Source organism: Lissotriton vulgaris, chromosome 4_1, assembly GCF_964263255.1.
Source record: "Lissotriton vulgaris chromosome 4_1, aLisVul1.2, whole genome shotgun sequence".
NCBI lineage: Eukaryota > Metazoa > Chordata > Amphibia > Caudata > Salamandridae > Lissotriton > Lissotriton vulgaris.
In genome coordinates, this window is record NC_141691.1 from 1,671,715,230 (window position 1) to 1,671,728,168 (window position 12,939).

Sequence of the window (12,939 nt, forward strand, 5' to 3'; positions counted from 1 at the left end):
GCCTTGTGGGGGGTAAGTACCCCTTTAGTGTGTACAGACCAAACAGGCTATTACATAATTGACTGGATGCAGTGGATCACACACAGGAATTGCTGGTCGTATCACAAGACTCGGAAACACTTTATGATTCTATTGACTGGCATACCTCCACCAGGTGCTAGTCGCATTTGGGATTGGTTCCAATTTCTTTAAATGGGTGAAGCTCCTCTATGAGGCACTCACTGCAGCAATTAGAGTTAATGCGGTAATGTCTGCTCCATTCTGCTTAGGACATAATACCAGGCAGAGGTGCCCACTGTCACTCCTCCTTTTCGCTCTCTGCATAGAACTCCTGGCATGTTGGGTGAGGTCAAGGGCAGAGATAACATAATTTCCTGATGTGATGGGAGAACAGGAACATTTCTTACTCTATGCAGACAATATTCTGCTACGTCTTTCTGACCCAAAGATGGTGATTTCAGCAATTCTATTTGTAGTTAAATCCTTTTTAAAATATTCTGGATACAGGGGACAATCAATACAATATGTCGTCGGCACATGAGACAACTTGAGCGACTCCTACAGCAACTTTCAGGTGAAGAGGAATGGGTTTTGATACCTGGGGATTGAGATAAGTGTAGACAAAGCAAGGTTCCTTGATAGAATTCTTGAGATGGTCATATGTGACTATATCAGGTAGACTCAGAGCAATGGAGACAGTCACCATTGTCTCCGATGGGGAGAGCAGGACTTTTAAAATGGTAACGCTCCCCTCTGGAAAAGGTGGACGGACTATCGTGGACTGCTGTTAGAGCCGGCCTCAGTGGCAGGGGACCCTCACCTACCAAGATTCCCCTTCCATTGGTAGGATTAAGGGGTTACTGTGTGGTTGGGAATTCCGATTGATAGACCTACCGTACTGTCACACTGGGTCTGTCTAAAAGTGGGTGTTCAGTGCGGTCGGGGGGGGGTTGGGGTGTGGTGGGGGGTAGATTTTATTTGTATTGTTCTTCATTTTCCTGTGTCTTAAGATGAAAATGTCAAAGTCAGTATGATATGCTTTGATTGTGCAGATGCCTCTGGGGTACAGAGCCCTGCTATAAATGTGTAATTTGACAAATAAAATGTGCTTTGTTTTTTTTTTTAAATGGTAACGCTCCCCAAATTGCTGTAGTCCTACAAAATACGCCTTTCACTATCCCCTAGTTTTATTCCAACAACACAGCCTCCAATGGGATAAGGGCATGTTCTGGGTTGCCAACCAATCACTCCACCGATCAGTATTTCATTGCCAGATATCAAAGTGTACTGGTGGGCGATGCAGCTACAGAGCATCAACAAATGAGGGTTTGCCTAGATATTTAAGTTTGCTGCAAGACTGGAACAGCTGGGACTGGAGGGTCACGCATACATACACTATCTGTAAGAGAAAAAAGAGCAGACGTAGGGTAGGCAAGATGGCGTCCGTGAGGGTAGGCAAGATGGCGTCCATGAGACCGTGAGGAGTAGGTTGTGCTCTACCTAGTGTGCTCTACCTAGCTCCCGGCCCCTGTTTGTGGATCGTTATGGACTACGAAAGCTCAATCCGCTAGTAGCACAGCAACCAGAGTACACAGAGTTGACAGAATGTACTCGCCGGAGCAGCTGTCAACCTGCCAAGCAGCACTGTAATTAGCGTGTACCCACCGGAGTCACTGGAGTCATCGGGGGTCAGAGTAGTCATCGGTTTTAGCAGGTCAGCAGAGCCAGCAGAGGCAGCGGAGTCAGCTGCAGCAGCGGAGTCGGTGAAGGCAGCATTGTGCAGAAAGCCGATCAAAGCCAAAAGCTCCGAGAATCTGGACATTGAGGCTTTAATTCTTTAAAGACAAAAGGGACTTTTAGCGACATTGGGGAGCCGTGTGGGGGGGGGTGCCGAGGGATGGGCACCAACTGCCGACATCGCATAGCATAGCTTCACCCGGGGAGACCGAGTTAGCTACCCAGCTACCCAGGCGGAAGTCGAGGAGGCCCAAGCCGGGTGCAGACGAACAGACGAACAGAGCTGGCCGGAGCCGAGGCGAGACGATTCAAGCTGAGCAAACAGCAGTAACAGGTGATCACCGGGCTAAGAGGAGGCCGAGCGGAGGGTTTGGAGAGTGCGGAGGTTCTGTCACCTTGGCTGTGAGCAGGCGAGTAAGGGGGCAAAAAACTTAAAAAAAGAAGACACTATAATACACCCCAATATCCAGCGAAAGCCAGCTATAACCTCCAAAACCCTAAGCCAAGCCATATTGTATATTGTGCCAAGTTGACTAAAAGTCCCATCTGGGGGTCAGTTGTGTCAGAAACACCAGTTGCAGCTGTAGCTGTAGCGTCAGAAGTAGTAGTGGTATCTGAACAGGACTGGAGCTGGACAGAGAGCGGGACTTCCGTGCTGCTATTGGGGGGGTGTGCAGGGGGAAGGAGGGAAGAAGGAGGATAGATGTCCACTGCACATCTAGTCTGCTACAGCCATTGCCCCTGCATACCCGTAACTGCTCAATTGATTAACTGCTCAATCTCTCAAGATCTGAATTCTACAACATTGTACAACAGCGTGTCCAAAATCTAAAAGAAAGAGCCGGATGCAGGTGGCACCTTTGTCATACACTGCTTGGGCAGCTTGGAAAATACCTCGAGGCTGCACTGGATTACTGTCCGCAATTGGGGGTGCTTTGAGCAGGGCACATAAATCCGCCATTATTCCCATACTTAGGTGTTCTAAATATTCAGCGGTTGTTGTAACAATTGCTCTCGTTTTTCCGGTGCAACTTAAGCATAAGCACAATAAAAAAAAAGGGAGCTGGGGCTCAACCAAGTGTGTAATATGGCAACCGCTGGCACGCTACATGGCGAAGGGTCTATCAGCGGATCTGGATCGAGTAAACAGAATCAACACCACGACCTGAATGCTAAGGATAAAGATACAACTAGTTTACAGAGGGAAGTAAACATGCAGGAAATTCTGGAGGATGCTGAAATACAAGGTCAGGGAAATATGGTACGGTGGGTCGAGACCAGTGGGGCAAAAAGTAAAGAAGAAAAAGATAAAAACTGGGAAAAGGTAAAGGAAAAAGAGAAAGAGAAAGACCGACCGAAAGACAGACCGAAAGATAAAGAAAAGGAAAAAGAAAAAGAAAAAGCCAGCGAAAGAGGCAAAGAAAAAGAAAAAGGCAAAAACAAAGACTGCAATCAGGAAAATGGTCCGGAGATTCAACAGACGCAGGCCAAATTAGAACTACAGGTAAAAAAAGCAAAGCGATTATAGGCAATTAAAAATCTAAAATCGACTGCTAAGTCGAGTGGGTTGCCACAGGATTCCCAGCCGCGGATTTCAACAATCTTTTGTCCAGTTTCTAAAGAGCCCGCCAATCAGCAGAATCCAGTGGAAATAGAAATCAATGAAAGCATTATACCTAAAACTCAGAGGAATCTAAACAATTTGAGCGAGCATCATGGCAATCCAGAGGCGGGTATTAAGAATGGATCTACGTGCACCCCAAATAATACTACGAGTGTCAGACTCCCAGATCCTAATGATAAAACAGAAACCTTTGAAGAGGGTAAACAAGTTGAAGAAGGTGATTCGTCAGCTGATCATTGCGCCTCCGATGCACTATTATCGATAAATGCGAGTAGTATTGAGATAAATAGCTTAGCACACATAGAAGATGCAAGAGACTCTAACCTAAATCCAAACCCAAACCCAAACATCTCTAATGCAAATAAGCAGGGAACGGACCTTGAATCCGAGCCTGAATCAGTTTCAGAGTCTGAAATCTACGAGACAGGGATGTCAACTTTGAGTGAACCTCAAGGATTACGATACGAAGAAATCAACACAGACTCCACTGATCTATCTGATTCCAATTCTAGCCCCAGAAAAAATAATAACTCTCCTAAAGATAATAGCGCTAAGAAAAAACAAGAAAGAAAAGAAGACAAAGGAGACAAAACAAATTGTTGGACGAAGATACTGCTGACCAAGGAAGTAACGTAGACTTAATCTATCGGTCTGATCAAAAACACAGGAACACTTCCCCACACGCTATGACCAAGTTAGACTCAAAAGTTAAATCAAAATCAATAGGCGATGACATGGGGGTAAGTGAACCATCCCTGGTAGATGTATTCAATTCAATAAAGACGTTTCAACTGGATTTTAAATCTGACAACAAGAAACTCCAAGGGGCAATCAGTAAAGTGGGCCAAACATGTCTGGAAATCTCAGATAGAATGGCCTCGGTCGAACAACGTACCGAGAATCTCGAAACCGACGTCTTGGCTCTGCAGAAACAAGGTCAAACCCAAGAGGGGATTATTCGTGATCTAATGATGAAGGTAGAGGATCATGAAAACCGGGCTCGCCGCAACAATCTACGCATACTGGGGATCCCCGAGAAAGTGGAGGGGAACGAACCAAGGATTTATATGCTATCCCTGTTCAAAGACTCATTCCCCGAGCTTGCTTCATGGGATTGGGAGAAGGAGATCCAGCGAGCTCACCGCTTTCACTTTACCATCAATAAACGGTCACAAGGATCAGAGCAATATCCCAGAGCAATGCTTGTCAATTTCTGTAACTTTCTTCTACGGGAAGCAATCTTTGACCGACCAGAAAAAGACAATACAAAGGATATGCTTTCTTTAGCAGACCTGATTTTGCCCATGCAACGGTCGAGAGAAGATGGCGACTACGGCAACTCTTTACCCCATTTCAAAAGATCGGTGCGACAGTCTTCTTACTTAATCCAGCAAGACTAAAAGTCATATTTAACGGCACAACGAGAAGCTTCTCCAGCGAAATCCAAGCGCAATCCTATTTGGAAGAGATCACCGACCACAGCAAAGATAAAGAAAATCTATCCAAAGGGAAGAAACACAATAAATAGAGACCATATGTTTGAAGTCGATGAGCTGAGACATAGGCAGAGAGGGAGTGCTGAGAATTTCCTTTAGAAAGTGGGTTGACATGTGGTACTATAGTGAAATAATTCAATGCTTATAACCGATAGTTGTTGAACAAAATCACCAACTAGGATCAATCAGCTCTTCAGAAGTTACAGGGGTCAGGGCTAAGAGCCACCTACTTCCGATGGATCTGCGAGATGCCCACAACCTGGGCCCACGGGCAACAGGTGGCTTCATTAGATGGAGGGGGGAGGGGGCGGGGTGGGTTTTAGCTGTTTTGGGGTAGACGGGGGAGGGGGAAGGGGGCAGCGGTACAGGCAAAAGGAAAGGGTAGAATTTATGACTTGGCTTAGAAATAGGATAAGAAGAGCACACTGTCTTATGACCAAAAAAGATTTAATTATAGATGTACACAAAATCTATAAAACAAATGGCTAAATTGAGAATACTAACTATGAACATATGTGGGCTCAATGATATTAAAAAGAGGCAAAGATTAGCAATAGGTTTACATTCATTAGGAGCAGAAATAATATGTCTTCAGGAAACACACATCGAGGGGTCACAAAGACATCTGTTTAAAGACCTGGGATATAGAGTTGTCGTCGCCAACACCCAACCAAATAAAACTCGTGGGGTAGCTATTTTAGCGCGAGGTGGGGGTTTGAGTTTTTTAAGATCAGCTTCAGATCCATCTGGTAGATGGGCTAGTACAGAGTGTCAATGTACAAGTGGGAAAAAATGTACCGTCTCTTCAATCTATGGCAACGTCACAGACGATCCAACACTGTTACGGTTCCTATCCAACGAATTAGCACACTGGCCCGTTCCCATGATCATGTGTGGGGATATTAACATCAATCTCCCACCAATTTGGCTTTCGGAACAAACATTTAAATATCAAGGCCGGAAACCTAGAACATATAAAGCCTTGGTGGAACTCTGTCATGTTCATGGGCTGGTAGATTGTTGGGAGATGAAAACACCGCAAAACCATGGGTATACTTTTTTTTCCCACCCCCATCGCAAACTGGCTAGATTGGATTATATGTTTATTTCCAATGTAATCCTCTCCAAATGCTCTATAAATAGGCTGCCTAGGGTTTTTTCTGACCATAATCCTCTACTTATGAGTTTTGATACTGAGATTATTAAATCTGATCGCAGTAACTGGTCTTTTGAAAGAGCCCTTCTAACCTACGATAAATATTATACTCATATGGATCAATGGATCCCCGAATCTTTAAGTTTCAACATGGGTAGTGCCTCGCTAGAGGTGGTTTGGGATTCATTAAAGGCAGGGATAAGGGGGGAAACCGTCAGATTTTCTATCCAAAATAACAAAAAAAACAAACAAAACTTAAAAGATCTAGAGGAGAATCTGTCCAGGAAAGAAGAAGATTTAATTAGACTACTTCAAGGGGGGAACAACATAGAAGAGGCCATTAGAGATGTAGCGATTGCAAAAAATGTAATATCTGAAGTATTCACTCGTAAAGCAATCCTCAAAGCTACAGCGAATAGGGAAAAAATCTATGAATGGAGCGAACAGGTAGGGCACCAATTAGCCATTAGTGTAAGAGAACAAAATTCAAAAAATACAATCAAAGCAATAAGAGACCCTGTTCTCAGCCTAACTCATGATACAAACGAAATTAGGGATGCGTTTAGGAGATATTATGCAGAGCTTTATTGTGAAATAGATATCAAGCAAGATAAAATCGATGAGTATCTAATTTCGGATATAAGGCCCTGCCTATCCAAAGCTGTTGAGGGAATTCTCGCTGAAACTCCAGACTGGATAGAAATTTTACTATCCATACGCAGTCTTCCATCTGGCAAGGCATCAGGTCTAGACGCTATTCCCGTGAAATTTTATGTCAGATTCAGTAGTTCACTCAAAGACATCCTAACCCAGTTGTTTACTCAGGTCTTCATGAATGAACATTCTCCGGCTTCTTGGGCATGTGCAAAAATTATAGTATTCCCCCAAAAAAATAAAGATCCGACAGAACTAGGCACATATCGTCCTATTACTCTAATTAACAACGACTCTAAAATATATTCTAAACTGTTAGCAAGCAGATTGGCACCTTTAATTCATAAAATTGTATCTGCTAGGCAACACGGGTTCGTCCCTGGAAGATCAACCACAGACCACGTCCAGAGGGTGATAACTCTCTTTGACATTGCCGAGGTAGCAGGAGACCCTATGGGACTAAATTTTTTAGATGCGGAAAAAGCATTCGATAAGGTCTCCTGGCAATATCTATGGTCGGCAATGGCAAAGAGTAGGATCGGGGATCATTTTATTCAAGCAGTACAGAAAATGTATGTTGCTCCCGAAGCAGTCGTTATGATTAATGGGGTCACCTCGGACATCATCAAAGTGACTAGAGGTACAAGACAAGGGTGTCCTTGTTCTCCCCTACTCTTTGCCATTTACATCGATCCTTTTACCGCAAAGCTAGAAATGAATCCATCCATACTACCTATTAAGACATCGAATGATGAAACTAAAACTCTAGCCTTCGCAGATGATATTGCGATTGTTACATCAGATCCAATTACAACAGCTAGGATAATGGAGGAAGAAGCAAAAAGGTTCGGGGAGATTTCGGGGTACAAACTAAATCAAACTAAAACCCAGATTGTAATAAATAATAACATCAGCGTGGACGATGCAAGAGTCACTGATAATGCATTATATCTTGGCGTTAATATTACATCCGATCTGAATAATCTAGGGGCCCTGAACTTAGACCTCTTATTGAAACAGACAAATAAAACCTTATTGAGACTCCACAACCTGCATTTAACAATAATCAGAAGATGCAATCTCATTAAAATGGTTTTTTTGCCCACATTTTTGTACTTCTTCCGGGCAATCTGTTTTAACTTTGACCTATCACTTTTTAATGAAATAGATAATATGTTATCTCGCTTCATTTGGGGCTATGGAAAAACACGAAGAGCCTATAAACATATCATACACTCGAGGGATAGAGGTGGCCTAGTCCTCCCTAATTTTAAATTCTATTGGTGGGCTACAACCATCAAATACAGTCGTCTACTGTTAACCCCCAAACTAGACTCAATGCCCATTTGTCCGTTTCCAACTCCACAGGAACTAATCTTGGGTAATAACGCTAACAACCACCTTTGGAAACTACCTTATGATTGCCATCTAAAAAAAGAACGATTTAAAACACACAAGGGTATTTACACAGTTTGGAACATGGTTCGAAAACATCTGGCGATCGGCAGGTTTTCATATTATACTCCGATAGAAAACAATACCATTCTTCCTGAAATTTTTTGGGATTCCTGTATGCGTCGATGGGTTAGTTTAGGAATCTCTCAACTCGGCTCTATTTACGATTCCATGGGCTTTTGTTCATTTGAATCGCTAAAAAATAAATACGGGCTGAATTTGCACGATTTTTTTAAGTTTTTGCAATCAAGAGATTTTATTCTCAAAAAGGGGGGACTCAATGGTTGCTTTAAGAAAATCCCCACAATTAACACTGTGGTCAGCTCGGCAAGGGTAAAAATTGGAGATATTTATAAAGACCTAATTGCTGTACTACCAGTTGGTGTGGATAAACATGCCAATAATTGGCAAAATAGGATCGATATTACAGAGGATCTAGCTCATAAAGCACTTGAACTATCCAGCTCTATCCTAATGTCCACCAAGTTACAAGCTCAGTTCTACAAAACTTTTTTCGACCTTTATTATACACCCGAATAAAAATTTTAATGGGGGGAGGGGAAGGGGACTCTCTGCCCCAGATGTACTAGGCCTAAAGCCGATCTGATACATATGCTGGCTACATGTCATACATTAGATAATATTAAACGAGAAATTTCCAACTTCCTATCTGAAATATTAGAAGTCAATATAGAGATCAGCACTGCAGAAATTATGTTAGGGGTGGATAGAGTTACCAGACCTATCGCCATGCAGGGACTCATCTATATTGCTATGGCAGTCTTAAGAATCTGTTTGACTTCCGCATGGCTGGATCAACACCCACCCACATTTCAACAGTGGCGGACGCGCTTCTTGGCTACATATAACCTTGAAATTGCCATTTATAGCCGGAAAGGTATCAAGAAGAAAATAAAGGGATTAAAAATTTGGGACCCAGTTAGACTATGGCTAGGGAGCCCAGTTTAGATCAATATTGTAACCGAGATGTATCGAGTTTGTAAGGAATGTAATGATGTTTTTTTTTGTTTTGTTTTTTTACTCTTCTTATTCTTCGAAGCCTGTATTTCTCTATTTTTCTTTTTAATTTTTAATTTTTTTAATTGCTATTCTTCAAATTGTTACCTGTACCGGGAGGAGGGGTCCCGGGGGGGGGGGTGGGGGGGGGGGTCAACCGGGATGTTAAAAAAAGATTAAAAAACCTCAATACAGACTTGTTAAAAGAAAAAAAGAGCAAACGGCTACTGCTACGCCCTGCCCGGGCAACACTAGATGCATGGAACAAAGCTACTAGACACTTGGGTTGATATTGAAAGGTGGCGAAGCAAACACCGCTGTGGAAAGTATATATGCTAAAGGAGGTCAGGAAGTTCACTGGGTTCCACCAATGGAATACCATAGACATCTCTACAATCGGAGATATAATGGATGCAGATAGGTTGAAATCCTTCAAAATGCTGCAGCAAGAATACGATCTGGGACCTACGGAGAAAGATAGGTTCCTTCAATTACATCATGCTCTGCAAGCAGAGAACATGGTGGTTTACCAATAATAGCCCCCTGTACAGTTGGGTACTTGAAGAAGAGATCACCTGAAATGTGACCTCACAAACATATCACACCATAATTAATACCAAACGTGACACGCTGACAAAACTCAGAATGACTTGGGAGAAAGATGTAGCCTATGGATGTGGACTGAGAAAAATCCATATGAAAATCCTACATAGGATCTACTACAACATAAGTCAATTGTACAAAATGGGCAGGGCTCCGAGCCCACACTGTTTTCAATGTGGAGTAGGTGAGGGCACATTTACACACACTGTCTATGAATGTCACCTTATTTGTGGGTATTGGGCCACCATCATCGAAGTGGAAAACATTCTGGATGCATCCATCCCTACAATGCTGCGATTTTTTCTTCAGTGAGGCCTATGCGATGTTGATTCATGCTAGAAAAGAGGGACATTGCCATGCTGTGAGGTAGACACAACCACCAACTAAACGACAATGGCTTGTAGGCATGGACATGTGTATGGAGGCAGAATGAGTGGTTCCATCAGCAAAGTTTGCTGAAATAGGTTTAGTAGAATATGAGGCAGATGGCGACAGATGGGAGGGTGGAGTTGTACCACCCTAAAGCTCTCTCTTGCTATGCCATCCTGGGAAGACTGGGCCCACCAGTAGAATCAGTGTAGTAGACATGAGTAGGATGGTAAGTCGTGATGGTTTGCCTCATTGATGACATATCATGCCAAAGGGATTGTCTATTTTGGTAAATGTAATGTAAAAGGATCAAATGCTATTTTAATATGGATGTGGCTTGTTTTATATTGTTAAGGCAAAATAGATCCATTAAAAAAATGTATGCATGAGCATTAAAAAAAACGAGTTAGAATCACTCCTTATCACTAGGTATGGAATCAGATCCAGGGGATTCAGACGCCCAACAAAGTTAAACTAACTGAAATCAATATTTTATTTTTTGTTCAAAGAATGTTGGGGATAACACAATAAACAGTACCAAGTCCTTACATTTAGTTAGCACTTTGAGGGTCACTGTGTCACAATAATCTATAAAGGTGCTTTGCGGGAGCTTCTATAAGAAGCCAGAATGAATTTATTTTTATTTAAACAAAGAAAAACAGTGGTTCCCGGAGCCCCTTCTCTAGCGGAGGTTCTTCAGGAGTTTACAATATATTCATTATCAAACATTTTCATAGTGCTACCAGCCCGTGGACCTACAAGCACTGAGAGCTACCAGACAGACAACAAAACAAAACAGGTATATTTTCATCGATCCCCTGAATAATAGTTGGCCACTAGATTAGAAATAAATTATGGGAGAAAATTACATAGATGAGAAGTATAGGAGGAAGGGAATTTTTTGTCCTGACTGAGTTCATCACAGCTTGGAAATGACCACCAGATTCTTCTCACGAAAACAGAGCATGCGTAAAGCAAGCAAGATGTTTTTATAGTCTATCCTTCATCTCACAGGACCTCTCGCAACAGTAGGCTTGTGGTTTCTACCAATTGGTGGTAGTTTTGCAGAGTAGCTCGACAGAGCCCACACTGTTTGCGATGAGGGGTTGGTGTGGGCACATTTGTACACACTGTCGAGGAATGTCCCTTTATTTCAGGGTATTGGGCCACCACCATCAAAGGAGTAGTTACAGGATGCACCACTGAAATACCCTAGGGTTACACATTCCTTGATGTGGTCACCTTCCTGAGGTTGTGACACAACATAAGTCTTATAGGTGCTCCTTGGTAGCAACTATGAAATGTCAAAGAGGTCAAGGAGATTACATTCACTTCTGGAATATTTAGTGTAGTGAAACCTAAAGGTGTGCATGCCTCCATCTACTATTTTGGACACAGCATGAGTCTGTTCAGTGAAGCAAGCAAGGAAAAGCAAAAATGATCTGTGAAAATCTTCATCTGTGATTGAGTTTGCAAAAGATGTGTCTTCCTTTTGGAGGCTGATGAATGCTGGGTCTATTACATAACATGCCCACAATATTACGGTCAGTGAATTCAGAGCTACGTCCTGCCAACTGCTGTGATGTGGAGATCACATCGTTCAAGACCAGCAGGGCAAACACAGACTATCATCTTTCTGAGTTTGATAAAATGAGTATTCTTAAATTGATAGATATTAAGGAACTTTATACACAGTACTTAACTCCTTCCGTGCATATGACGACTCCCAGCCGTCATGAGTCACAGTAGGCATATGCTCATGAGGGCCGGGAGCCGTTGAATGTTGCCGCTCCACCCAAGCGGTGTTAATTCCCCGCCTGTGCAAGAGAATTAATCAGTGGGCAGAAGTCAGATGGCTCCCGACCAGGGGCGCAACTAGGTCTTAATTTCGGGGGGGGCTAACATGGCAGATGAAGGGGCGTGGCTAATGTAAATCAATGGGGCGGAGCTAAAATGGCAGATAATCAGGATCGGTTAATGCTCAGGTCAAGCTGAGAAAAAAATGTGGTGAATTCTGCATTTGAAACTGGATAACAATTAAAGCACACATTTTTGTTAGTTTGATGCATTGCCCCCCAAAACCCATACTCACCCTGAATCTTAAAATTACCCCTGGCACACCAAAACACATACCCACGCTGAACCCTAAAATTAACCCCCTCACACCCTAAAACCCATATCCGCCCTGAAATCTATAATTACCCTGGCACCCCAAAACCCATACCCATCCTATCCCTAAAATTATCCGTCCCCGGCACCCCAAAACCCATACCCACCCCACACCCTAAAATTACCCCCTGGCACCCCAAAACCCAATACCACCCTGAACCCTAAAATCACCCCCCTGGAGCCCCAAAACCCATACCCGCCCTGAACCTTAAATTACCCCTGGCACCCCAGAAACCATACCCATGCTGAACCATAAATTTCCCCTTGCCCCCCAAAATCCAAACCCACCCTGAACCTTAAAATTACCCCAAAACCCCAAAACCCATACCCGTGCTGAACCATAAATTCCCATCTGGCACCCCATAATCCATACCCACCCTGAACCCTAAAATTGCCCCTGACACCCCAAAACCCACACCTGCCCTGAACCCTAAAATTACCCCTGGCACACCAAAACACATACCCACGCTGAACCCTAAAATGTCCCCTGGCACCCCATACCCACCGTGAACCCTAAAATAGCCCCCTGACATCCCAAAACCCACACCTGCCCTAAACCCTAAAATTACCCCTGGCACCCCAAAACCCATACCCATGCTGAACCATAAATTCCCCCCGGCACCCCATAACCCATACCCACCCTGAACCATAAATTCCCC